Below are 27,481 nucleotides of genomic sequence, written 5' to 3' on the forward strand. Positions count from 1 at the left end.
GCTTCTGATCATGAGACCCTGGGCTCCAGTAAGAAAAGAAGGAGACTGGGACTAGCTCTTAAGCACTATTCATGCCTTGTCTGGTGGCCTCTTGCATGTTCATTGACAGTTGACTGAGGCTGGGAGGAAAACTCTGGCAGGGATGATGTGTTTACTTGGCCCAGTGGTGTGAGGAAATGCAGATGAGGGTGTATTCCTTCTGTTTAAAGGCTGGTGGGGAGGAGGCACAGCTGGCCACCTAGCATGACTGGCACTACCCCTGTATGGAGGATTCTCATTATGGCTCAGGGCACCCTCTGAAAGCATTTTCTCAGCTTTGTGATTTTCCCTGTACCAGTTGCCAGGCTGCCTTGTTGTGTACAGATGAGTTTCTAAAAATATCTACCTACTTCTCAAACATGAGTATCTCCTTTAGCCTTGTCCTAAGCAATGATATCCACGAAATCACCTGTAACTGCCCTAAATAAGTAAAAAGTATGAAGATGAAATAAAAAGTGCTTGTTTGTGAAACACCTAACATTATTCAGAGTGCCACATTTTGGGAAAATTAGAATAGGCTCTGTTGGCCTTGGAGGATAGGACCCACTTGATCAAGAACATTATCCTGTGTCAATGTGAGTTTTAAATTGAGTTGATTCCAGTTGTCTGCCATGAGAATCAAGATCCCATTCTTTTTGTGAAAAGAAGGAGAAAGAAATGAAGGACAAGTTGAAGTTAGGTAATTAGAGGCTACATATTTGTAAAACATGGATTTCAGTTGATGAAGTTAAGGTAAGAAAAAAAATTGGTTGTTATACAGAGCAGTACTTTCGGCTAGTAGCACTAACCTGGACCGGCCATATTTCAACACAGCTAGGCAATCTTGAAGTAATATGAATCTTCAAAGTCCTGGTGGCTTAATATATGCTAGTTTATTTTACCTGCACACAAAGTCTCCTGCAGATTAATTGGGTTCTCTAAGGCATCTTCTTCCAAAGGTGACTCAGACATCCAATCTTGTGCTTTTCATAGCCAGAGTTGTTGCAGCAGAGGAAGAGCACCTGGAGGTCGCACGGGGTGTCTCGCTGCCCTAGCACCAAAGTGACTTTTGTGGGTCCCATGGCCCTGTCTAAGGCAACAGGGACTGGGCCATTATTTCCTCTGGGAGTCCAGGAAAATGAGGAGAACAGGACATGGATGAGAGTTGGAAATATCTACCATAAATAAGAAGAATACGACTCATGGAACCTGACTGTCTTGCCATTCCCATGACCCCCGCCTATATTGTGGCCCTGCTGGGAGGTTAGATGAGATGTCACATATAAAGCACCCAGGGTTTTACTGTCTCTATTTAGCTAATATGGAGGCCCCCCCCCTCAAAAACAAGTGTGGTATGATAGAGATGTCAATATTGCTTCAGGGGGCTACTGCTCAAGTAGGACTTAATTCTAAGCCCCAAGGGTGAGGCTGCTGCTGTTCCACACAGTGTATCCATCTACGTGTATCTGTCACCCAACAAGTGAGAGTTCCCATTTCCCTGTCTAGCAAGACTGAAGAACCCAATACTGTTCTAAATGCTATTTAAAGTGCAATGGCTTTTTAAAAACATTGTGATAAAAAATACAAAACATTAAATTTACCATCTGAACCATTTTCAAGTGTACACTTCAATAGCATTAAGTACATCCACATTGTTGTGCAACAGATCTCCAGAACTTTCAGTCATGTAAAACTGGAATGCTACACCCATGGAAGCACAACCCCCACCCCCCACCCGCCCAGGCCCTGAAACCACGATTCTGTTTTTTGTTTCTATTAACTTGACTGTTTGAGATACTTCATGTAAGTGGAGTAGCAACTTTTGGTTAAAAACCATAATTAGAAAATAACAAATACCCAAGGATAATGAGTGGACACATCCTTCAGTGCAAACATAAATTGTGAAACTGAGAAAAGGAATTACAGGATCTGTGACACTGGTAGACTTGATGGATCTAATGTCTCCTCTGGTGGCTGTAAAGCAATTAACAAAACACAAATGTGGAAGTTGAGATCCTTATATTTCCTCATAAAATTCACTTCTTATGCTTAATCTGTTACTCTCAGTAGTGAAGTTTGAGAGTCATCAATATGACAGTACGGCGATATTGCCTCATCAGTCATGATTTACTTAATGTTTTCTGAATTTAGTAATATTTGATTAAAATTTAATGTGAACATATCATATCATGCCATATATATTATTGCATCCATTAATCAGGTAACTATAGTAATGAAATGCTGGAAGGTTGGATGAAAAAGGAGCCAAAGTCTTGATATATGTTTGACATAATTCTGTGAGTGATTAACCAAAAATGAAAAAAAGTCCATCATACAATGCTTCATTAATATATATTACTTTTACAATCATCTATGTATCATCAGATATTTTTAACCTTTGTTAAGCTTGATTTTTTAATTTGCTTAAAGACACTAAATATTAATAACTATGAAAGATATACATTGTTCCATTGAATCACAAATTGACAGAATAATTCATAGTTTACTCTGATGTTTTTGTATGACAATGTGTGTTAAAATATTATCTAAGCAATTTAATCAGTTTGTCATGGGGGAAATGGCACATATTTAACATATGACTGTGTAAAGTACTAATTTAAATATATAATTTCTCCATCATTTTCAACTTTTATGTCATTGACCATAGCAATAATCAGTATAATGATGCATAATTTATGTACGACACAGGCTATTTTTTGTGTGCAAAAATTCTCTTTTCTAATTAAAACATTGAATTAGTCATAACTTGTTTCTTTTAATGCTGCCATTTTAATCAACTAATTAAAGAAAGACCAACTGGTATATAAACACACCTACCTGCTCTGTTCATTAAATTCATCAAGGAGAGGTACAGATTTGAAGAAATAATTGAATAGAATAAAAAGTTAAGTTAAATGCAAGATAGTTAAATTTTGACTTAAACAGGCCAATGTTGATTGTTGAAACATCTCTCTTAAAAGTTCTGTCAGGGACTTCTGGCAAAGATGGAGGTGTAGGTAGATACACTTTGTGTCCTTGCACAACCAAAAGAAGGACAACAACAAATTTAAAAACAAAAAAAAAATAACCAGAACTGCCAGAAAATTGAACTGTATGGAAGTCTGAAAACCAAGGAGTTAAAGAAGAAGCATTCATTCAGACTGGTAGGAGGGGCAGAGATGGGCAGTGGGGATGGAGAGGATGCACAGCAAAGTGGCGGTTGGAGGACCAGGTGGTCCCACATTTGTGTGCAGATGACCGGAAGGAACTGGGGAGTGAGACAGACCACATAACCCAGGGTTCCAGCGTGGGGAAATAAAGCCTCAAATCTCTGGCTGTAAAAATCTGTGGGGGTTGAGGCAGCAGGAGAAACTCCCAGACTCACAGGAGATTTTGTTGGAGAGACCCACAGGGTTCTAGAAAATGCAGAAACCCACCAACCCGAGAATCAGCACCAGAGGGACCCAATTTTCTGGTGGGTAGCAGGGGAAGTGACTGAAAGTGGCCCAGAGCCAAGCAAGTGGCATTGTTCCCTCTCTGACTCCTCCCCAACATATAGTGCTACAAAGCAGTGATGTGGGTTGCCCTGCCCTGGTGAGTACCTAAGGCTCCTCTCCTTACATTGTAAAAGCTGTGCTGAGACAAAAATAATTTTATATATATATCCCAAATGAAAGAATAGATCAAATAGAACTTAGTGATGAAGAGACAGCCAACCTATCAGATGCAGAGTTCAAAACACTGTTAATCAGGATGTTCACAGAATATGGTTGCAAAATGGAGGAAAAAGTGAAGCTATGCAAAGTGAAATGATGAGAAATGTACAGGGAACTAACACTGAAGAGAAGGAAACTGGGACTCAAATCAATGGTTTGGAGAAGAAGGAAGAAATAAATATTCAACCAGAACACAATGAAGAAATAAGAATTTAAAAAAATGAGGAGGGGCTTAGGAACCTCCAGGACACCTTTAAATGTTCCAACATCCAAATCATGGGGTGCCACAAGGAAAAGAGGAAGAGCAAGAAATGGAAAAATTATTTGAAAAAATAATTAAGGAGGACTTCCCCAATCTGGCAAAGGAAATAGACTTCCAGGAAGTCCAGGAAGCTCAGAGAGTCCCAAAGAATATGAACCCAAGGAGGAACACACTAAGGCACATCATAATTACATTACCCAAGGTTAAAGAGAAGGAGGAAATCTTAAAAGCAGCAAGAAAAAGGGAGACAATTACCTACAAAGGAGTTCCCATAAGACTATTAGCTAATTTCTCAAAAGAAACCTTGCAGGCAAGAAGGGGCTGGAAAGAAGTATTCAAAGTCATGAAAGGCAAGGACCTACATCCAAGATTACTCTACCCAGCAAAGCTATAATTTAGAATGGAATGGCAGATAAAGTGCTTCCCAGAGAAGGTCAAGTTAAAGGAGTTCATCATCACCAAACCCTTAGTATATGAACTGTTAAAGGAACTTATCTAAGAAAAAGAAGATGACCAAAATTATGAAGATTAAAATGACAACAAACTCAAGACTATCAACAACTGAACCTAAAACAAAAACGAAAACAAAAAATAAGCAAACAGAACAGGAACAGAATCACAGAAATGGAGATCACACGGAGGGTTATCAGTGGGGAGGAGAAAGGTAATGGGAAAAATGGAGGAAAAAGTACAAGGAATAAGAAGCACAAATGGTAGGTACAAAATAGGCAGGGCGGGGGTTAGAATAGTATAGGAGATGGGGAAGCCAAAGAACATATACATATATGACCCATGGACATGAACTAAAGGCAGGAGGAATGCTAGTGGGAGTGGGTTGCAGGACTGAGGGGAATAAAGGGGAGAAAAAAATGGGACAACTGTAATAGCATAATCAATAAAATATATTTTAATAAAAAGTTCTACGCCCTGGCTGGCGTAGCTCAGTGGATTGAGTGCAGGCTGCGAACCAAAGTGTCGCAGGTTTGATTCCCAGCCAGGGTACATGCCTGGGGTGCAGGCTATGACCCCCAGCAGCCGCACATTGATGTTTCTCTCTCTCTCTCTCACTCTCTCTCTCTCTCTCTCTCTCTCTCTCTCTCTCTCTCTCTCTATATATATATATATATATATATATATATATCCCTTCCATCTCTAAAAATAAATAAATAAAATAAAATAAAAGTTCTGTCCAATTGCACTTTATTCACTCATTCATTCATTACATTTTTTTTATTGAACACTTCTCATAACAGGCTTTGGGCTAGGTTCTGGGCTATGAAAATAAAATGATATGGTCCCTGGTTCTTAGCAGCTCACAATCTCACAGTGAGCAGAAGCTTACATAAATGCAAACAGGGATGGGACTCAAAACGGAGTCTGAACAAAGCATTGTGGTGCACAGTGTTGGAATCAGCCTGGGGCATCTGGAAGGGCTTCTCAGGGGCTGCAGCTGCCCTGACTGGAGACTCGAGGTGTAAATAACAGCTTCCCAGATACACATATGTGGGTGGAAATGTGAGTGAAGGGTGAGAGTGGGCATTCTAGAAAAAACAAACAGCATGTGCAAAGGCCCAGAGGCTTGAGAGAGCAGTTTTGGGAAGAAGAGAAATTCACAGACTTGCATCTATCTAGTTAATATATACTAAAAAATGTGATGTGATGGAGATGTCAAGAGTGTCTCAGGGCCCTAGGCTGAGGCTGCTGCCATTGGACCAGACTTGGACAAAAGTTGTTTTATAACTGGAGGCCTACAGGGGAAGACAGGAATCTGGGACAACAGGCAGAGGGGACACCCATGCAGCTCCTACTGTAAAAGGTTTGAGGACCTTCTCTTAAATAATTATAACTCATAAAACACTACCTAGAAACTAACCAGTAAAAATTAATTTTTTGTTTAAATGTTCACAGAGACCAATTGTAGATGGAATCAGGAGGTCTAGGGCTATGATATTCATTGGAGCTAAAGTCTGCCTTTGTAGAGAATGCATCATAGGAAAGTTGGATGTTAAGGAGAGCTTTAAAGAAAATGGACAACTGGGCTCTTGGGGTACTGGAATTGGAATAATTTCTAGGATAAAATTGATTCAGAACAAGGAGGTAATAGAGTTAGGAAAAAAAAAAGAAAGTGATACCCGGAAGGAAAGATCAAACAGGCTTGTTGTGTGTATCCGAAATGCTTGACCCTGTCCTTGGGAGTGGGAAGTTGCGCCCAGTTAGAAATGAATGCTGTTCATGGATGGATGAGCCCAGTCTACGCTGAGGTCAAACATCATCTTCAGTGACTTGTTGCAACATTGATGATTAATGTTGATTTATTACTCGATCATTGTGTTATGTAAATAAGCGGCAGTTTTTTTGTGTGTGTCTTGGTGTGATGCTGGTTTAATTGAGTTTGGGGATGGGGGGAGAAGGTGGGAGGTTCCAGGGTTAATACTGTTAGCTTCTTCCTCAGTAGCAAACTCTTCTCATGATGGATGAAACAGCCAAACTGTTAATGGAATTCCATATGGAAAGGAGGGGTTTTATTACTATGGCAATTTTATGACAGTTACAGAGAAGGATCTATATACTAAAGAAAGTTAAATGTTACCATGAATCAAAAACTGCAAGAAAGCATACGCTAATTTGCTGACTCTTTAACCAGACTCAAATCTTTTTTATTTTACAGAACCAAGAGCTTCTTTAGTTAAAGGAAGACACACACAAATACACAGACACACATATGTGCATACAACAAACACACAATTGAAACTAGAAGCAAACTTAGACATTTCCTAAAATAATAGAAATTTATGCTGAATAAAAATGGGAATCCCCTTACTTATTATAAGATTTCTATGGTAAAAAGAAATTGTTTTATAATAAAAAACTTAATTAAACACCAACTGAACCAGTATTCTATTTAAGCATCTAGCTCATTATCTAAAAGCTTCTATTGGGAATTTGAAACACAAAGTGAAAACAACTTTCATATCCCTGAAGAAAACACTCATCCCTAGGATTTACTTGGTACTAAGTACTACAAGTGATGAGAAAAAGACTTTACCCTATGGTTTTGAGATTCCAAATCAATACCTGAGGTTCTAATGACCCAGGAATCTTTACCACCAATCTCACTTACCCCTGTGGAGCTGTGGATACAAAGAGTGTGGGAGGTGAGCAGGACAAAGCCTCTTCAATTGGGATCTGATGGCTGCTCACAGAAAGGTCTTCCCAGAGTTTGCTGTATAGAAAGCACAGCCCACACATCATCATTATTCATTCTTCCAGCTTAGGAGGCTTGTTTTTCACAGATGTGCCCTTCCTGTTTGGCATTTGTAACTGTGGACTGTTGTTTGCTGAAGAAAATGCGTCATCTAAATATGAACTGAGATTTAGAGCTGATTCATGGACACCTTTTGTTAAGTGAAACATAAAAAGGAATATCATCATTGAGAGGGAGGTATGCAGCCTGGCAAAATTTTACTACAATGCGCCACATGAGGTATAAAAGAGGAATACAACTGGTGTAGTAGCCCAGAGAGCCTTTCTCTTAGAGAAAGTGAAATATGAATAGTAAGAAATTTCCTAGAGAAGATAAAGATACAATATACTTTAGCTTCTATTTTGCTTGTGTACACACTCTATATTTCTCTTAAAGCTTTTCCCATAGAAATAGTGACATTATTTTTTAAAGCAGCTCCCCAATTCATTCCTTGAGGCAAATTAACCTTCCTCCCACACTTTGATTTAGACATTTGTTTTAGGGAATGTTGTATTATACTTCTGAGGCAGTGGAGGAAGGGGAGTTATTGACTTAGTCAAAATGACAGGAGGGGAATCTCATAATTACAGGACATATTCATTCATTTAGCATTTACTGAGCACTCATTCAGTGTGTGCAATAAATGTTGGTGGAATTGATCTTGTGCCACTTCCATGACACCTTGGACTTCCTGTGTCAGATAGTTAAAATCAATGTGAACCAAGCAAATTTGGTCTGGGGACCCAGAGTCCAGGCAGGACCTTGTGACTATTAGAAATCAAGGAGATGATAACAACACCTCAAGGAATATCAGGCTGACCATTTGCTCAAAGTTGGTCTATGAGTTCTCATCAGATAAAATGGGATCGTTACAATAAAGAAGAACACATTTCTCTCTGATGCTTTTTACTGTCGCCACAGTGAACCCTCATCATCTAAGTTCAAATTGCATTCCACTAGCTGGGAGGGAGGAGACAAGCACCGCCAACTTATTTCCTAAGCAGTATTTTCTAGAAATGGTCTAATTTGATCAAAGCTTTGGGTCTGATTTCCAGCTACTTCTCAACTCCGTGACCTTGGGCAAGTTCCTTTGAATCTGTTCTCTCAACTAAAAACAAAGATTAATACACATGGAATAAGACAATGACTATAAAAGCACTTTTAAAAGCATAGAGCTCCATGAAAGTGAACAGCACAGTAAATTTAAAAAGATTAGCTCAAAGTCAATTAAGTCAAAGGCAGGGAACTACTGGTTAGGTAGAATTAATTTTGTTGACTTGAACCACTTAATACTTTCCTACTTATAATCTTCTGGATGCTAAATTCCTAAATGAATTAATTATTGGTTAATGCCTGAAATTCTTTCTACCTCTAAGAGTGGTTATCCCTCTTAAAGTGCAAGTATATCTGAGCTGGCTATTAGTCACTTACATCTTAGTATAATTGAGAGGAGATTAAGAAGCTTATTTTAAGAAGGGAAGAAGTAATATAGGCATTGCCTGTCTGAAGAAGATTGAACATCCCAAATAGGATGCTGAAGGGTTGTAAATGTGTCCACATTCCCTTAAACTGTAATTATGAAATCTTTGAATGACAAGATTTTTTTGGTAAATGCTTATGCTCATATGCTTTTTTGCAGAATACTAATGTGCTTGATGATGGGGTGGTTTTCACTAGAAATGTTAGGTAGTGTATACAGTATATGCACAAAATTAGAAAAAGTTAGAAAAACACCTGTTCCCAATAATTTCATTGAACTGTATAAATATTTTGTACTGCCCAGATTACTTCCACATTATTGTCTAGCCCAGCTGGAGTCCAATTAAAAAGCTGTTTATTAGCAAGAGAAATAAACCAAACTGCCCATAAAGTTAATACCCCCATGGAGATCTAATGAACATGGGATTAGCTTCAGAATGCCCCATTTTACCTACTGGCATTTATTTATTTCTCTTGGCCTTTTTATTAGCATCTTTGGTCTCCTGGTTTCTCTAATTCACAATGTTTTTACTTCCTAAACTTTGATTTATCTCTGGTTTCTGGCTTGCCTCTGTCATTGTGTCTGCCTGGACTGACAGTTTCATAAATGACAATGCCCCTGGAGCCATCATGAGCCTCTAATCCTGATACAGTGAACTAGGAAATTACACTCCCTGGGGGCTGCCTGGCTCTGCAGTTAGCTCCTCCACTGATCGGCATGTGAAGTCACTGAAGTAATTATTTTGTCTCTCAAGTTACTGTAATTACTTTGTCTCTCAAAGTTTGGTCGCTGAGCTTCACCAGGAAGTTTGTGAGAAATGCAGAATTCCAGGCTCCATCCCAGATCTTCTGACCCAGAATCTGCATTTCCATTAGATCACAAGCCTTGTCATGGGTCTGAGAACCCTGCTCTAGACCAGTGTTCCCACTATGCCTGTCATGACTGCAAGCTCCTCCCTGTGGAAGTTACTTGCCATTGAGAAGGTCATAAACATTTGAACCTAGCAGCTTAAAAGAGAACACATTTCTACACTAATTTATTCTTATGAGAAATTCTGTTTAGTTACCTTTGTTTCAGAATCATCGGGCAAATAAAACTTTAAAAAATTCTTCTAAAAGTTCTGTTTTCTGATAAACCACTCTTTTGTTCATTTTTGAACAAAAATTCTATTTATTTTTTAAATATAATCTTTATGATATATTTTCTATTATCATTAGTATACTTCTCTCCCCCTAGCAATCACCACCCTGCAAAATTCTACTTCATGACATCATAGACTTGTAGAATTTGATAAGGATTAATGACTAGTTTTTAGTTTTCAATACACAATTCTCCAAACCTTTCACGTCTTTATAACATCCTACCTATTCTTAAAAAGTTTTTAAGGTAACACATATTAGTCCCTCTTTCCATCCTGCTTTTTAATTACAGTTTTCCCAGAGGTAATCATAAGAAGTATTTTAAGATGATTATTTAGAAAATTCACACTTTCCATGATTTACAAAGCACATTAATAAAAAATTCTCATCTTAAAATAATCAATGTATTATTTCACAACTAGTTAGTTTTTAAACCCATAAATTAATATATATTATTTTCAACAATTAATGCAGACCCTTTGGCTAAAGCACAGGTTACTGCTGAGGCGGCGTGTTTTGTAAGCAAACCAACATACCTCAATTTATCAACTATTCATTATCATTTATGGATATGATTTTGGGCTTGGCAATGTGGGAGCACAAAGGGGTAAAAGCACCAGCATTTTCCCCAGGGGAAGTTACAGTTTACAACATGTACAAATGGCTGTTACAAGTGGAATATATGTAATAATTGCCACAGAAGCATAAGAACAATTTGCTGGTTGCTTTATTCACATGACTCCCAAAAGCCCAAACACCTGATCTCTCAATTGCCTCCCTGACTAGCTTTAGTAGCATGGACACAGTCTTCTGCCTTCTGGATGCTCCTTCCTGGCCTCTCTCTGCATTTGTATGTCGAAGACCCCTGAAGCGTAGTGCCAGTGTTGGTCTTCAAAGATGAGGGTTTTGACTTTCAAGAAGGAAGGAGATGAAAAGAAAGGAAGCCAGGGCGTGGGAGGACTCTCAAGACCCACAGTAGGAGGCCAAAGGCCATTGACCTACAACAACTTCAAATGAGGCAACTATGAAAATAGAAATTTTCATAGTCTTTCAGAGTTATGGAAGACCTATGATATAATATTTATCTTACAGATCAACATAATGTGTTTGAGCACCAGAATAGTAACTAAATTTTCTCCTTTTAGCATGGGTCAAAGATTCAGAAAACCTGACTTCCAGCTTAACAAGTGCCATTGCTGAGCCGGCATTAACTTCTGTCTTTCTCTCCTTCTTGTGTGTGTCTTTTAGATGCAGGTGGTAACTCCTGAAGATAACGCATGCCTAGAAGGTTTCTTTTTTTTAACTCTCTGACCAAAGCATTCTCCTTAAACCCAACGCAACAGGGCGACATTTGACAGAAAAATATGAAACTCTGTTATTTAAAAATTAAATTCATTGGCGTGAATTGGCTAATAAAATTATGTAGGTTTCTAGTGTACAATTCTATGATACATCACCTGCGTATTGCATTGTGTGCTCACCACCCAAAGTCAAATCTACTTCTGTCACCATATATTTGACCCCCTTTACCTTCTATTATTCCCCTCTTCCCTCTGGTAACAGCCAGACTATTGTATGTGTCTGTAAGTTTTTGTTTGTCTCGTTTGTTGCTTTCATTTTTTATATGCCACATACGAGTAAAATCATAAGACTCTTGACTTTTTCTGTCCAGCATATTTTGCTTAGCATAATGTTCTCAAGCTCCACTCTGCTGTGGCAAATAGTTCTGCTAAAAGAAGGGAAGCAGAACTTCTCACTAGTGAGGCTGCTTCCAGTTTCTCTAGCAATTCTTGAATGACTGGTATTTATACAAGTGTTACATTTTTATTATAATAGAATAATATACCCATTAAAATATTTGTTGAGGCTAATCCTAAAATTTAGTTGTTTGTATCACATAGAACAATACATTAATGAAACTGTAAACTAAACTGTTGAAATTATCCCATTTTTAAACACTTTAGATGAAAAACAGATTTGGAAATGTAAAATTTGTATTTCCACAAAGCATTAGAAATTCAAAATTTAAACTATTTGACTAGAAATTGAAGATCAAAATAAAACAGATTCTAATAAAAATCCCACCTCTCTGGTTTTGCAGTATAATTACATACTTACACACCCCAGGATCCTGCCTGACAATTGAACATTCAGAGCAAAAGCACAGAAGTCCGACTGGAAACTAATAGAGAGTTCCTTTCTCCTTGTAAAAGCTTGCTGGGTCAGGCAGTGTGGGAAATTTTACAAGGCTCACACTCTTCTTAGTCTAAGAAGTAAATGGCTTGAGTGCCCTTGGGCATTTTTTTGGGAAGAGTGTGCTCACAGACTTTGAAAAACTGGGCTTTTCATCATGAATTTATTTGTTAATCCCCTTCCAGTCCACTCCTCCCACCCCAGCCCCACCATTTCCCTGAATACATACTGAGCTAAAAAACTGTTTAAGGCAAGATGCATTACTCATACAAAATAAAATAAAAACAAGGTAAACATAGTGAGATAGTGTTCCTAGGCAAGTTACTAAACCTTTCTGCATATCAGTTCTTCCATCTGTGAAATGGAGATAAAAATACATATCTCCCTACCTCACAAATAATTCCCTGCTAGGAGATTACTTACATGAGGAACCAAGAAGTCTGGGAAAGAAAGGAGGGCCCTTTAAAAATGAATGCTTGAGGTTCATTTATTCCACCAACACTTAATTACTGTATTGAAGGCCTTCTATACAGTGTATGGACAGATTGGGGAACAAAACAGTGAGATACACTAAACTCATTCTGAGCAAAGCGAGGCAAGGCAGAATGGCCTTTGGCCTGCCCTGTATGGACTTGTGCCTGATTCCTAGGGAGAGGAGCTGTGATTCAAAAGCAATTGTGATGTCTGGAAAGTCCTCATGGTCTGATGGAAGCCCTACTGTAGGATTCCTGTGACAGAGCATGGCCTTGACTCCAGGAGCATTAGTGCCTCCACCCAGAGTAGACACAGCAGCTCTCAACTGGGCCTTCGGGGTTTTCAGGAGCCTCACCCATGGCCATTGGGAGCAGGAGCAAAAGAAGAGGTGTGTTAGTCAGTTAAGGCTGCTGTAACAAACACTGTAGAAGGTTTAAATAATAGACATTTATTTCTCACATTTCTGGAAGTCCAAGATCAAGGTGCTAGCAGATTTGGTTCCTGGTGTGAATCCTTTTCCTGGGTTATAGACAAACTTCTCACTATGTTCTCACATGATAGAGAGAAGAGACCTTATCTCTCTTTCTCTTCTATGAGGGCACCACTCCCATCATGGGGACCCTGTTCTCATGACATTATCTAAACCTATTTGTCTCCTAAAGGCCCCACTTCCAAATAGTATCATATAGGTATTAGTGCTTCAACATATGAATTTTGGGACACATAAACATTCCATCTGTAACAGAAAATGGCAGGTGAGCCCCAGAACTAAGGGCCTGTGAGATCATCTTGGGATCTCCCAGAAATCACTGAGGATGAACTTTCAGGGACTGCTAATGGTATCAAATGATGAATGAACTAGGAGCTGGAGAAATACTGCTCCAACTATTATGTTGGCTTATTACTATTACACCTACTACTATTACTCCTGCTACTACTACTAACAACTCCTTCTCCTTTTCCTCCTCTCCCCTTTCCCCCTCCTCCTCTCCTCCTATTCCTCCTTCTGTCTCTTTAGGCACAGGAAAACATATTCTTGGTAGTAGTTGTAATCATAGTACTGAACTTGAACAACAGCTATGAAAAATAAAAGAAACAAAAATCAAACTAATGTGTAAGAAATTGACTTAGTCCTGAGTGGGTGCCTAAGCTGGTTGAAGTGTTGTCCCATGCACCAAAAGGTTGTGGGTTCACTTCCCAGTCAGAGCACATACCTAGGCTGCACTTTTGGCACTGGTTGGGGTGCATAGAGGAGACAACTGTTTGATATTTCTCTCTCATGGAGATGTTTCTCTCTCTCCCCCTTCCTCTTTTTCTATAAATCAATGAACATATCCTCAGTGGTGATTTAAATAAAAAAAGAAATTGGCTTACAGAATTATATCAGGTATATGACTGAAAATGATATGTCAAGCTCAGTCAGTACTTCATGTTGATACTCTGAGTCATGGTCTTTTAAAAATAATAAATCAGCCCTGGCTGGAGTGGCTCAGTGGATTGAGCATGGACCTGTGAACCAAAGGGTCACTGGTTTGATTCCCAGTAGGGGCACATGCCTGGGTTGTGGGCCAGGTCCCCATTGGGGGGCGCACAAGAGGCAACCACACATTGATGTTTCTCTCCCTCTCTTTCTCCTTCCCTTCTCTCTCTGAACATAAATAAATAAAATCTTTTTAAAAATAATGAATCATTACTCTTAAAAGAACCAAAACTAACTCTTAAGTTTTCCTAATTATCATTTTTTGTAATATCTTTTTGTTGTGTTTTTACCACAACATACATCTTCATCTATGTAAAGAACATTGTTTCAGTCTATGTTTTAGTTTGTGTGACAATGGGTTGTTGTATTCCCATGAAATTTGGAAGGTATGACTGACACATTGAAAATCAGTATTTATTTTTCAGATTTCAGATTATACCAATTACCTCAAAACTACCCTTTCAACGTTAAATGTTTGCCATTCCCATAAACCCATATTTTGTATAATCACTGTAGTTGGGTTTTCTGTTCCATGCAGGCAGATGCACTCCTAATTGTTACTGTCTGCAGTAAGGCATGGCCACATTCCCATAGCCCTGTAAAGCACTTATTATACCATATTGAAAACAGGATTTTACTTTTTCTCTCTCCCATTGAACCTGAAGCTCCTTGAGTCCAAAGATTATCACCTCTACATCTCTGGCAGCCTAGCACCTGCTGGCAAAGCCTGGGCTTCTCTAAATGTTAGGTAAATGTATTTATTCTATTTTCATGGATATCTACTTTGTGTCATTGCAACTAGGATACTCTGAATGAGTAATACTTAGATGATAAAATAGACTTGGTGATTCATTGGATGTGGGAAGAAAGAGAGAAAAAGATATCAATCAACCTAGGATGACTCTTAAGAGTCTGGGTGAAAAATTACAAATACATTGAGTGATAGTCACCTAAAGAGGAACTATGAAGTGAGTAGTATTTGGGGGGAAATCACTGGAGTTTATTTTCCTCATTGATAGGTAAGAAAACTGAGGCTTAGAGAGTTAAATGTCATGCCTAAGATCAAACAATCAACAAGTAGCAGGGTGAAGATGCAAACCAAGGCAGTTACCTAACTGCCCTGACGTCTATTATTGAAAGATTTCTTAACCTTAGGCCCCGCCCACCTGTCTAGGAGGAGGCACGCACTCCAGCCAACGCAGTGCTGTGGCGGAGACGAAGAGGTCAGTCCTCTCACCCAGGGAGCACTGTGAGCACGACCCGAAACTGTGACCGGGACACATTCTGGGCTCAGCCATGTCATTGATGTTAGGCCTTCCTTTTAAAACATCGTCATTTTGTTTCAAAGGATACATCTTGATTAATTATGCCTAAATATCCAAGTAAAGAAAGCTGTATTTCTGGGCTGAAGGGGCCCGAGTATGAGTGCATATGTGTACTGGTATTTGTGGCCTTATTGCTCAGTTTCTAATTTTACCATATGATTTTTCTAATTAATTTTATGGGGGAGAATTATGGAGTAAGAATTTGTGTCTAAAGGCAGCCGAAAGAATGTTAACAGCAACATCCATCATTTTTTTTATTTTTATCTGTAAACTAAGATTATTACTAATTCAAAGGAGTAAATAAGTTGATACATTTAAAATGTTCAGAACAATGTCTGGGACATAGTAAGAACTTTATAAATATTAGCTATTATTATTGATAATAGTTTTTGTTCCCCCTCTCCACAACTGTTTATTGAATCCTTACTCTTTTTCAACTATAGATGGACTCGAAATTCTGCTGTGTTTAAAAATAGCCTTTTTAGGAAAATAAAGGTTCAAAAAATTTTTCTTTAAATTGATGGTGGGAAAATAATTAAAAATTATTAACATTAGCTTTTAAAATTACTTTTCTCTAAGCCATGTTTAAGGTAAGAAATTTTTTTTTTTTGCTTTTTAAAAAAGATTCTACTTATTTATTTTTAGAGAGAGGGGAAGGGAGGAAGAAAAAGAGGTAGAGAAACATCAATGTGTGGTTGCCTCTCACGCACCCCCCACCCGCCCACCCGCCCCACTGGGAACCTGGCCCGCAGCCCAGGCATGTGCCCTGACTGGGAATCCAAGCGGTGACCCTTTTGTTCACAGGCTGGCACTTAATCCACTGAACCACACTAGCTAGGGCTAAGGTAAATTTTCACCTGGACATTTTTTTCATTGCTTTTTGAGAGAGAGGAAGGAAAGGAGAAACATCGATGTGAGAGAGAAGCACGTGTCGGTTGCCTCCCATATGTGTCCAAACCAGGAATCAGAGAAGGAGGATCCAACTGCCAACTAGACATGTGCTCTGACTGGAAACCAAACTCTCAACCTTTCAGTCACAGGATGACTCTCCAGTCAACTGAGCCACACCAGCCAGGGCTAAGGTAAAGTTTTTTTTTATGAGGCATAAACCAATCACATGCTATAGCTGAATGAAATTCATTTCAAATTTATATGTAACAACATACATTTCTTTAATAGGCTGTGATGTACACATTTATTTAAACAATTGAAAACTTTACGAAATTTTGTATTTAAGATATTACTTTTTAATATCCTTGCATTAAAATGAAAATGATTACTTTTTAATATTACTGGAAACCATTGCATCCCCACATGTAAAGATATATTTCTTGTGTGATTTTATTATATGCTTAATAATAGTACCTGTGAGCTCAGATTTCTTTTGAATAAAATTGATTGGAAACAATATCTACCCTAAAGCATCTTTAATGTCATTATAGATGGGTAGGAGTAAATTAAGCGGTATTTAGGCACCAAAGTCTTTAATTTCATTGCATTCGGGTAGGAGTTAGACATTATGAGGTCCAATTAAAAAAGTCGCTAATGTTTTTACATCTGAGTAGGAGTAAATTAAACAAAATCACTCCTGAGCTGCTAATATCATTTTAATTGAATGTCATTCAGTTTCTAACTGCTGTTACAACACTACAGATAATGAGGCTGTTTTTACAAAGCATCTGAGGCTCTAGGGCTGTAGCTGTTGAAAATAAAGTTATAGCTTAGGTGTGACAGGGCGAGCGCTGGGATGTGGAAGAAATGACATGACGAGAGAAGTGACATCCTGTTTGATGGCATGACCTACATATATTAAAACTATTGGATCAAAAAGCTTGAAAATGTGCTTGCTGCAAGTTGTGGATCGTTATTCCTGGGGGACTGGCATTGGAAAACTACATCTTCCCTGTGACACTTGTAGACTCTGAAAGCTAGAAGCACTAATCCCATTTATTTAGGTGTTATGAATTATTCATAGAGTTTGATTCAATGGAAAATTTTGACTTGAGACAATAGTTAAGGAAGACATCTAAAAAAATAGAGTGGTAACTTTAAGGCAGTAAAGGAAATACAAACATTAAATAAAGATTCTTCTGTATAGATAAGGTTATTATTTGAGAACTTACAAGTTAGAGGAGAAAATTTTTAAAAATTATTTTTCTACTTTATTCAATTTTTAAAAGATTTAAATTATTTTTCAGTTATAGTTGTCATACAATATTATATTAAGTTTCAGATGTACACTCTAGTGATTCGATATTAAATAACTTACTAAGTGATCATCCCGATAAATCTTGTACTTATCTGACACCAAACATAATTGTTACAACATTATCAACTATGTTCCCTGTGCTGTATTTTACATCCCCATGAGTATTCTATAACAACCAATTTGTACTTCTTAATCCCTTCATCTTTCTCACCCATCTTCCAAACCTCCCTCCCATCTGGCAACCATCAAAATGTTCTCTGTATCTGAGTCTGTTTTTGTTCTGCTTGTTTGTTTATTTTGTTTTTTGGATTCAGTTGTTCATAGACATGTACTTATTGCCATTCCATTGCCATGCCATTGTTCATATTTTTAATTTTTTCTTCTTTTTAAAGAAGACTCTTTGACCTTTCATGTAATACTGGTTTAGTGGTGATAACCTCTTTTAACATTTTCTTGTCTGGAAAACTCTTTGTCTGAATGATAGCTTTGCTGAGTTGAGCAATCTTGGCTGTAGGTCCTTGTTTTTCATCACTTTGAATATATCTTGCAAAGTTCATCCTTTCTGACCTGCAAAATTTCTTTTGAGAAATCAGCTGACAGTCATGTGGGAGCTCCCTTGTAAGTAACTAACTGCTTTTCTCTTGCTGCTTTTTAGATTCTCTCTTTGTATTTACCCTTTGGCATTTTAATTATGATGTGTCTTGGTGTGGGCCTCTTTGGGTTCATCTTGTTTGGGACTCTCTGTTCTTCCTGGACTTGTATGTCTATTTCTTTCACCCAGTTAGGGAAGTTTTGCCATTTTTTTCAAACAGATTTCCAATTTCTTGCTCTCTCTCTTCTTGCAGGACACCCATGATGCAAATATAGGTATGCTTCAAGTTGTCCCAGAGGCTCCTTACATTATCTTCAGTTTTTGGATACATTTTTCTATTTGCTATACTGATTGGCTGTTTTTGCTTTCTTATATTTCAGTTGGCTCCATGTACTCTACTGTTGAGTCTCTATAAATTATTCTTCACTTCAGTTAGTGTGTCCTTCATTTCTGTCTGGTTCTTTTTTATGGTTTCCATGTCCTTTTTTATGCTGTGGAAATTCGCTCTAAGTTCTTCTAAACTTCTTCTAAGTTAAGCATTGTTATAACCAGGGTTTTGAATTCTGCATCTAGTAAATTGCTTGTCTCCATTTTGTTTTGTTCTTTTTCTGGAGTTTTGTTCTGTTCTTTTATTTGGAACATATTTCTTTGTCTCTTTATTTTGGCAGCCTCCCTGTTTTTTGTTTTTTTTTTGTATGTATTAGGTAAAGCTGTTGCATCTCCTAGGCTTTGTAGAGTGGCCTAATGTAGTAGGTGTACTGTAGCACCCAGTGGCACAGCCTCCCTGTCCATTTGAGCTGGGCATTCCAGGGGCACCTCTCATGTGGGCTGTGTATACCTGTTCAGCTGAGCCTTGATTACTGTTGCCACATCCATGGTAGGGATATGCCCCAGTCTGATCAGTTGCAAGGACTGGCTGCAACCACTTTAGGGATCAACTGTGTGGGGGTCCACCCCACTGAGTAGGACTCACTTCAGTGGGGCTCTGGTACCTGCTGAGTCTGCTCCTTGAGTGTGTTGTTTGTGGAGGTGGTTGGATTATGCTTCAATATTGTGATAGCCAGGTTGATGGACACTCAGATGTGGCACCTGCCTCTGGTTTTGTGAGTGAAGGGCTCAGAAAAGGAAGAATGGCCTCAGCCAGTACTTATGTCTGGGAGAAAGCTGGCCTGTCAGATCTTGTCCTGATACTAGACAGTTCAGTTGGAGGAGGAAAAAAAATTAAAGGAAATCCAGGTTTGGTGTATAAGCCAATAGTAACATTATTACTATTATTATTATTATTTACATTTAATTTAACAAAATGTTAACTGAAGAAGCAGAAAATACATAAATTAAAACTTATTAATCTTTTAAAAGTAAAAAATTAATCAAAGAATGCTTATATGCATTTATACATTTAAATATATATTTATATGTGCTTAAAAGTCAAAGGCTTATAAGACCTGTTCCCTATCCTTCCCCATTTAAAATAATAATTTTCAATTGGTTAACTGTTTCTTGCTATTTTCTTCCATATTTCTAACTGTTGCCATTCTAGCATTATTTCTTGATTTTCCACTATAATAATTGCTTATTGACTGCGAATTAAGCAAGAGGAAGAATTAGCACTCTTTCATACTTCCCTCTCCAAATATAAATGCATCAGTTTCTGTTAAATCCATATTTGGTGCTTGATTTTGATGACTATGTACATAATACATGTAGAGTACAAGTATGGCATTTCCTTTTTAAATACAATTTTATTTTACTATCTTGGAATATAATAGACTTTAAAAATATTTAGTTTTCTAAAAATACATTACTCATTCTGTCCAAACTCCCCACTAGGTCTATAAAGTACCTTTAGGTGGGGTCAAACATATTATGGAATCTATCTGTTCCAGTTTTCCCCCCTTAAAACTATCACCCCTGGATCCTCTTGATGTTTTCTCTAATTTGGACGGGACACCTAGGCTTACTCACAGGTGTTGCCTTCGAGCTTGTCTTTGTGAGCCTTGGGTTCCCATTATACACAATTTGCCTGGTGCACCAGAGTCCACTGATTGCCCTTAATCATCCATTCTTCCCCTCTCTCACAACAGTACAATTAGCAGATTTTTTTCCCCAGCTGGTGACACAGCTGCTGATATTAGAAACAAACCATACCTTATTCTGGACAGGGTCATATGGCTACATTCAGGGTAATGGGATGTAAGTGGATATGTTATGTAACAAAGTCTTGGGAGTTTGCTGAAGAAACAGTTTTTATGTATTCTTAGTCCCTTCTTTGAAGCTTTCTCCATTATGTTACCTAGAAGAAGGATGCCACCTTGAACTTGGAAGATGAGTCCCTGCCCAGAGATGCCAGAGTGAAGGTCCACTGAAGACAGTATAAAGCAGGCCCATGGCTGTTCATGCCTCCAGATTTTTCAGTGTGAGAAAAATAAATGTCTTATTTAGTTCAACTCTTTTTCTTTGCAATTTTAAAAAAGATTTTGTTTATTTATTTTTCTAGAGAAAAGGAAAAGGAGGGAGAAATAAAGGGAGAGAAACAGATGGATTGCCTCTCATGTGCCCTGACCTGGGGCCTTGGCCTGCAACCCAGGCATGTGCCCTGATTTTGAATCGAACCGGCAAATTTTCAGCCCACAGGCCAGCACTCAATCCACTGAGCCACACTTCCCAGGGCTGAAATTTTTATTGAGAGATAATTCACATATAACTCACCATTTTAAAGTTAAATTCAGTGGATTTTAGCATATTCACAAGGTTGTGAATATACTAAATACTCTCTAATTGCAGATCATTTCCATCATCTCTGAAAGAAGCCCCCACAGCTCTTAGCAGTCACTCCAACTGCCCTTTCCTCCAAACCCTGGAAAACACTAATTTCCTTTACATCTCTATGGGTTTGCCTATGCTGGGCATTTTTTTATAAACGGAATCATACAATATCTGTCCTTTTGTGTCTGGCTTCTTCCACATAGATAATGTCTTAAAGATTCATCAATGTTGTACTTTATTCCATTTTATGACTGAATAATATTCCATGATATAGATATATCATATTTATTTATTCATTCATCAACATATGGACATTTGTATTTTTTCCCAGAATAAGGCACTTTTATCTGCATTAAAGACCTGTTCAGACAGATATCCTTTCTACTCAATGACTTTTTTAATAGCATCGGGAAACTCATCTGCTGTCTCTTGGTCCAGAGAAGCAGCTTCTCCTGTTATCTTGACATTTTAGAAGACAAACCTCTTTCTAAAATCATCAAACCCTCCACTGCTGGCATTAAATTCTCCAACTTTAAATTCATCCCCTACCTTTTGTTTTCGTATAACGATTTTGCTTTTTCTCAAATCATATTAGTGTCTACAGATACTCCTTTCTTATAGTAATCCGGCTCCCACATAAAAGCTGCATTTTCAATATGAGATTTTGCAAAAAGTGCAAAGTTTTCACACCTGCTGATGTTGTGGCAGTGATAGCGTCACAATTTTTTTCTCTTTTTACAATGGCCCTTACTCTGGATTCATTTCTCTTGAAATGGTGGGCAACTGCAGCTGCAGATCTTTCGTCTCTGGTACGTATCAAGCAATTCAACTCTTTCGTGTAATGGCATGACTTTTCTCTGCTTCTTGGCAGCGCGTTCAGCAAAACCAGTGGGACTTGGTATGGGTTCCGTGGTGTTATTCAAGGCTTAAGGTATTGAACTAAACACAATAAAAAAATATAGGAGAACTGCAAAAGGTCACTTTTTACTGTGATACATAATTTACTGGAGAGATGAACTGCTCAGGTAGAGATGATTAGGGCCACATGGCCTTTTAAGTGGATACTCACAACACATGAGTTCACTGCAGCAGGGACAGGAGGTGGCTACAAAATTACTACAGCAGCACAATATGTGCTACAGTTAATTTTATGTAGTTATGACTCCATCCTGTGTCTTTACATTTGTTTACATTTCCCTTGACTGCAAATGGTGCCATGTATGGATGTGTAGTCTGTGTTCATGTGTTTTGATAAATTTTAATGTTTTATAATAGATTCATGTATATTTGATGGTAGTGGATGATAAAAATGGGCTAGTATATACATAGTTTATGCATCATGACATACCTAACTTTTTCTTAACTTTCTTTTTTTTTGGTATTTCTAGGGTACATGGTTAGTCTACACATTTTTTCAAGTATTTGCAAATCTCCAAAATATTTTCTAATATACTTATTGAAAAAAATTCCACATATAAATAGACCTATGGCAGTCCAAACCTGTATTATCCAAGAGTCAGATATAATTTTGAAAATGTTTTTAATGAGTCCTGTGGCTTTACTAATTGTTCTAGCTCAGTGTAGCTTCTAGGCTGGAAATTAATTTTTCATCAGAATTGGTCCATTATATTCTGGTTTTCATTGTTGCTATTGATATTCTAACTCTTGATCCTTTAGCTTAAAAGATCTTCTCTTTATTAATAGTGTTCTGAAACTTTATAATGTTGTATCTGGATTTTAGGTCTTTCATCATTTATTCCTATTGGCTTTTTTAAAATCATTTTTTAAATGCTCTATGTGTATGAAGGATATTAACTCTGTCATATCTGTTTTCATTATTTTCACCAAGGTGTTCTTTGTCTCTGGAGACAACAGAAATTTATGTGCTTGCCATACAGAAATTTAAAAATTTTAAATAATTACATTTTCTGGTTGCTTTATGTAGATTCTGTTTTCTTTATGAATAACTCTGGGTTCTGAAATTATACAAATATTCTCCTACTCTATCTATTTTCATTGTTTTATTTTTGAGTGTGTGTTTAGAACTTCAGTTTATTTGAAATTTATTTTGTAATATGAAAGATAGTATATGACTGTATTTTATTATTGATTCCAGATAGATAAATAGCAATATTTATTAACCAAATAATTTCTCTAAAGAAACTTATCTCCTATTTTATTTTTACTAAAAAGAAATCCTTTTTCATTATTGGTTTATTTTTTCTCCTGTGTCATATATATAGCTTTCTTTTTTCACTTTTGTATATGTTGTTGAAGATTTGTAGAAGCTGCAGAAGTTTCATGAAGGAGGTATCTTGCAAATAGAATTTTATACATGGTCAAGTCAACTAAGATTAGAATAAGTAACTAAGCCAACTGCATTATTCATATGTGTATATGAACTCTCAGCAGATCTTTAACCATGGCAACTTTAATTCTTTCATTATTTTCAGACAATTATTATTTTACTCTGATACTTTGGCAAAATAAATTTTCCTACAAATATGTTTCATCTTTAAAGAGATTATAATTTAAAACTTAGCATTGAACTGGGTAAGGGTTTATAGAACTCTAAGGAAGAACTGGATTTATGGGACTGCTAACAAAATGATCAAGATAAAAAAATTAATAACAGGGCTAAATAAACTGATAAGCATGGTTATGATTTTTATGACTTTTTATATGAAAAATTGGTTCTTATCTTTGTCTTGTAGATATAAGAAATTCTTTTCTCCTAAGCTATCTATGACCTACAGCAATTTGATGAAGTATACCTTTTGTAAACAAAATTAAAACACTTTTTCTTTCTACCTGATCTCTCCAGAATTTCAGGTGCTCTTAATTAGTCCATGTGTGGCCAAATGTAAAGGCGTTAACTTTTGGATTCTCATTTTCCACTTTAAAGAAAGCTCTTGCAACTTAAGCGGACTGCTCAGCCAACAGAGGATTTAAAGTTAAAAATTACTAGTTAATGAAGCAGATGACAACTGCTATGGACTGCTAACCCAAGATTCCATACTAGGCCCATGTAATCTACCTTCACATTTCTTCCCCCTCCTTACTTTAGTTCCTTCCTATCTCACAAATAATATAAGAGGCCAAGCACTCACCTTAATAGTTATTTCTCTTCCCCTCTTAATTTCTAACTCAACATTGGGCATCATCTTTCAAACTACTTCTCAGGTCAAAATGTGCAAAAGGTTACACATAGTCAAGGATGCTTAATGCCTGTTGATGTCAACCCAGAAAAGAACATTTTTTTCCTGGGCAGGTATTCTAATGACTGTACTAGAAATAAAATGATTTTTACTATTTTTAAATAGAAAAAAATGATTTTTCCAACCAGCAAAAATCTTTACATTTCCTTGCATAAGTTACATTAGACAATAGAATTTCTCTTGACCATATCCTAACTGAACAAGGTTGAGTCTGCTCTGTTGTTAATACCTTTTATTGTGCTTGAATAAAACACTTCCAATGAATTAGAGGTAGAACTAGATAAAATCCAGGCACAAATCAGTGGTTAAATACAGTGTCCACTGACACCTCAGGGTTCTTTAATATCTTCAGTTGACTGTCTGCTGGTTCAGATTCTTCAAATAGAATTTAGCACTTTGTTATTATAAAAATTTTTGCTATGATAATCTTCATTTTTCAGATAATGGTTGCACACTGTTTTGAAATGAACACACAGGCCTATGAGACTTCATTCGAAAATCCTTAAGAAACTACAGAATGTATTTGCCCTTAAAGAAACATGATGGTGCAGCCTTCCTCTGGTCTGAAGTTCTTATTGCTCAAATGTGGCCCAAGGCTCCTAAAAACCACTTCCCTCCTAAGTGGAACATGACCAACCAGGAGTGAGCTTTCCTGATTGACAGTGGAATGCCACACCCAAAATGAGTCATCAGACAACAGAGAGCCAACTTTTAATAACTGATCAATGCTGCTTTCCAATGTTTGATCAGCAATGCATTCAAGGAAAGAGCTTGATCAAAAGGGGGAAATGTCAAAAAATAATAAATGGAGTCACTTTAAAATGAAGCTGGAGCTGCCACCCCAGAGGAACTGCCTTGTGTTTCTGATGCCTCAAATCTCTGGAATGTTAAGACAGAACAAAACAACCTTTGCACCAGGTTTAAGGCAACATTATCTTTGCAAAGATAACAATAAAGCCGATCTAATGACTACTGTACTGATGGCTACCAGACTGAAAAATTAAAACGATTGTGTAGATTTAGTATTACTCTGTTATGTTATCTGCATGAATAGGAATGCCTTCTTTCTATTGATGTAGTTGTTCCTCTTCCCTTCCTCGTGAATACCTTTTGTTTTTGTCCTATTCAAAAACCTTTTTGGGCTTCTGCCTGGATCAGTGATTTCCTGAATAGCTTATTCTTTCCATCTCAAAAAATACACATAGCCTCTCACTTTGAAAGGTCTTTTATTTTTAGGTTAACAGCCTATTTTCTTCTACTGATATTTCTATTCTTGGCACTTAAACCATAATATTTAATAATTATAATTAAAATATTTAGCTTATCATGGCTTATCCTTGTTTACTCTTCTAGACATTTACTGTTTTCTCTGTCAGGTAAAAAAAAAGTCCTGTTGGAATTTTTATTGGATTTGCATAGCAATTCAATATTGACAACTTTGTACTTAATTTCAATGTTTAAGTTTCTTATCCAGGAATATGCCACATTTATTCATTTATTTAAATTTTATTTCATTAATAGTCTTCAACAGAGCAGTATTCTTCATATTGGCCACAGAAATTCTCATTAAAATATTTTTAGGCAACTTATTATTTGGGAGAAGTAAATGAGATCATTACCTCACATCATATTTCCCAAAAAGATTTCAGGTGGATTAACTAGCTATGTGTAGAAATGAAATGGTAAAAAGTATTAGAAAAATATTTACATATATATTTATCTGAACTTGGAATAGGTAAAGATTTCCAAATCTACAAGTAGTTTTGGAAAATGCAAAGGAAGCATCTATAAATTTGATTATATAAAACTTAAAAACTTGTGAATATCATAAAAAATTGATGACTAACAAAATACTGTGAAAAACTCTTGATACATACGTGAAAAGCTAATGACAAATGTTTCGGTAGATCAGGTCCTGGTTCCCAGTTTCTCCCTGTAATAGGATTACACATTATCCACTTGCTATGTGACTTGGGAGAGCCTCCAAGTAAAATAGGTGGAATAAATATCCCAGTCCTACTGATTAGCCACCTGACTTGCTTTGGCCAATGGAAAGCAAATATTAGCCCTGGCTGGCGTAGCTCAGTGGATTGAGCGCGGGCTGGGAACCAAAGTGTCCCAGGTTCGATTCCCAGCCAGGGTACATGACTGGGTTGCAAGCCATAAACCCCAGCAACCGCACATTGATGTTTCTCTCCCTCTCTCTCTCTCTCTCTCCCTCCCTCCCTCCCTCCCTCCCCTCTCTAAAAAAATAAATAAATAAATAAAATATTAAAAAAAAAAAGAAAGCAAATATTAAAAAACAGAACGAAACAAAAAACCCTGACAGGGGCTTCAGATATGTTTGCATAGTTTGGTTTGGGCTCCTGAGCTCCTGCCATTTGTCTTGGGCATAAACATACCCAGAAACATCACTGGTCCCAGAATGAGAATGAGAGATGTGGAGCAGACTGTACCTGGTCAGCCCCAAGCAGAACTTCTGCATCCCATCCGCAGGCTCATACAGGAGAAGTAGGTGCTTGTAATTTAAATCACTAACTTTTCTTTGATTATTTAGAATATTATGATAGAAATACAGTCACCAATAATGGGCTTTCACAAAGCAATTAAGAAAATGCTCAAAATCTCAACTGAAAATGAGCAAAAACCAAGAACAGAGTTCTGGCAGGCTCTTTCATGCTCACTGGTTCCTCACATACAGACACAAAACATAAAGTTTCAATACACACATGGAAAAGCATTTGATCTTACTAATAATCAAGACACTCAGATTAAATTACCAATGATATATTCCTCAACTTTCTACTATAATACTCTAGTGGAACTACTATTTTCTTTTTCTTGCAATAATCAATAAGCTGATCTTCCCTGACTTACTCTGACTGTCCAGTAATCCGTTCTCTATACTGCAGCAAGAGGGTACTTTTAGAAATTCAAATCCGATCATGTCATTCTCATGATAAATTTCCCAGTTGTGTCTTAACCCTTATCTTTCATAGTACTCTATTAATTTCCTCCTGTGCATTTATCTCAGTTTATAATTATAGTTCAATTTGCATAATTATTCATTCAATATCTATGTCTTATACCAAATTAGGCAATTCAAGAGACCAGGGACTAGGTCTGTTTTTGCTTGCTAGTATACCTAGACAGACACTTGATATTGGGTAAATATTTGTCTAATTAATTAATGAACATCATTATTTTGTAATTAGTTGAGAATGATGAAAGTTAACACTCAATATTGGCAAAGCTACAACAAAAGAAGCACTCTCTGAGAAAGCTGCTAGCAGTTTATATTAGTACTACTCTTCTGGAGGGAAATTTTATAACATACACCAGATTTATAGTTTTCATGCCCTTTA

This window comes from Phyllostomus hastatus, unplaced genomic scaffold (genome assembly GCF_019186645.2).
Source record: "Phyllostomus hastatus isolate PE091 unplaced genomic scaffold, TTU_PhHast_1.1 phas_contig_38, whole genome shotgun sequence".
Lineage (NCBI taxonomy): Eukaryota > Metazoa > Chordata > Mammalia > Chiroptera > Phyllostomidae > Phyllostomus > Phyllostomus hastatus.